Here is a 2,405-nt window from a genome sequence, read left to right on the forward strand (position 1 = left end):
AGCTGAAGAAGCTTCTTGGATGAGAAGCGAAACATCTTCAAAGAAAAAAACAAAAAAGTCCAGTTGCCTCATGAAAAAGCACCTTTGGAATACAAATAACAAATGATAAATCATAAGACACCAATAGGAGAAGATGTTCTCTAAGAAGATATTCTATAAGTGTCAAGTAAACCAGTCAGGAAATAGGACTAGAATAACTAATTCTGCTTTATTGTAAGGCTACATTAGCGAAATCCTGTAGATCTGAAAGTACAAACTTTCCACCACCACTTTGATCCATTAAGAAGGGCCTTCCCTTAGTTTCTTTCCCTGACTTTTAAGTGACTATGGGCTCCTCCCTCTCTTGTCTGACCATTTCTTAACCATCATCTCTTTCCTTCAACCCCCAAGGTCATTCACACGGTCCATTACACTAAGTTTGTCACCAATTAGCAAATCTTGTGTCCACCACAAACATTGGAGGCTGCCTCATTTCTTTACCCTGAACAGCCTTTTGACCACTCAGTTAAATGGCAAGAGTAATATAAGGGAAGTGTCTGTGTATTTAGGCTGTTAGTTAAATGATGCTCTATGTTTCAAAAGGGGAGGAAACTGCCCATCTCTTTTTCTCTGTAGCACAGGTACAGAGAGGTGAGGCTTTTCAATTCTATGTTTTTTCTGAATACATCTGGCTTAAATATTTCTAGATCAAGTATAATGGAGGTCTATCAGCAGCTGGCCTAACTCTACATTTACATTCAAGAGAACTGTCATTAAAACCCTTTCTTCTCTTCAGTGGGACCTTCTGCTGCTAAAAAAAACCTGGCCAATTGTTTGAGCACTCTGCATATGCTCAGAAGCACACCCTCTAACGAGGGCTGCTGCTGAATTCAAATTTCTAACAAAGGTTGAGTCTTGGACCAATTTTCATCATGAAATAAAAATAAACAACAATGTTTTTTATTGTTGTTTAACTCTAGATTTAGGACTTGTGCGGAAAACAGATGTCATATGTATGCGGAAATATTGAAAATTCAAAAGGATACACAAACACTTTAGTACCATTCTAGGCTATTTGATTTGTCCAGAATGATCCAGTTCTGGGAAGAAAAGAGTAAAAAAAAAAGTCACATTCAAGATGAGGTGCAGAAACAAGACTATGAGATAGCATTTCTCCTTCTGATATAAGCAAAAGCAGACTCAGAAAGCTAGTCATTCAAGTTATCAAAGATTTCCTGCCTTTTAATTTCAGAATGGCATTTTTCATCTCCTTGTTTCAGGGCATATATATATATATGACCAGATTCAGGAAAGGAGTTACTGTGGTGTAGAATATAGCAACCACCTGCTCATGGCCTCAGGTATGTGAAACTGAGAGGAGTATAAAAGGTTATCACCAAGATGATATGGGCAGTGCAGGTGGAGAAGGCCTGCCATTGTCCATCAACGTTGCAAACCTCAGGATAGCAAAGACAATGTAGACATATGACACCAGAATAAGTAGAACACAGCTCGTGGAGATGAGACCAAGATCAATCAAGGTGAACATCTCATTGAAGTAGGTGTCTACACATACCAACTTCAGCATGGCTGGGATGTCACAAAAGATATAGCTTATCTCGTTCTGTGGTCCATAGGGCAACTGAAAAGTCAGGGTTGTCTCTATGATTGAATGCAAACACCCACCAAACCAGGTGCCCATAAAAAAGCCAGAGGCAGATTTTGCAGTTCATGAGGATACTATAGTGAAGTGGCCAGCAGATAGCCAAGAAGTGGTCATAGGCCATCACGGTGTAAAGAAGCGTTCTGTACAGCCCACAAAATGATAGAAAAAGAGCTGAGTTATACAGCCTGCAAAGGAGATGACTTTGTTACCATCCAGAAAGGAAACTATCATCTTGGGCACCACAATGGTGGAGGTGGCAATATCCACAATGGCTAAGTGGCAAAGGAGCCAGTACATCGGCTTGTGTAGCTGAGGCTCATGGATCATGGCCAAGAAGACCAGGAGGTTACTAAGGATAGTCAACAAGTAGATGCCCACAAAAAAAAATAACAATGGGTGGGTATGAGAAACCCAAGAGGACAAAATGCATCAGGATTGTTTGATTTTCACACATCGTTTCAGGCATGTAGGCAATCTTTATCGCTGCAATGAACACAATTCAGGCAGCATTAGCAATCACAGGAGGATCCTTTGAAGGGCACCAACCTTTTAGTCTTTCTGTGATTGATGGAGTTGGTGTAAAATGGGGAAATGCCATGATTTCTGAAAGGTTTTTTAATCTTGGTTTCTCATTAGCAGGTCTGAACAGGTCCACTTTGTCTTAAGGCTCGTTTGATATAAAAGTTCTGGTTTTGTTCCAGAACTTGATCTGGATATCAGGGAAGTCATGTAAAAAGAGAATTCTTCAATCATTAGTGTT

At 39.9% G+C, this 2,405-nt stretch overlaps 1 pseudogene; it reads right to left on the minus strand.

Moving 5' to 3' along the window:
• Window positions 1-1,255: 1,255 nt before the first annotated feature.
• LOC120301994 lies at window positions 1,256-2,026 on the minus strand (annotated as a pseudogene).
• Window positions 2,027-2,405: the final 379 nt, after the last annotated feature.

The sequence above is a fragment of the Crotalus tigris genome, unplaced genomic scaffold (genome assembly GCF_016545835.1).
Source record: "Crotalus tigris isolate CLP2741 ecotype Arizona unplaced genomic scaffold, ASM1654583v1 scf7180000024422.1470167, whole genome shotgun sequence".
In the NCBI taxonomy this organism is placed as follows: Eukaryota; Metazoa; Chordata; class Lepidosauria; order Squamata; family Viperidae; genus Crotalus; species Crotalus tigris.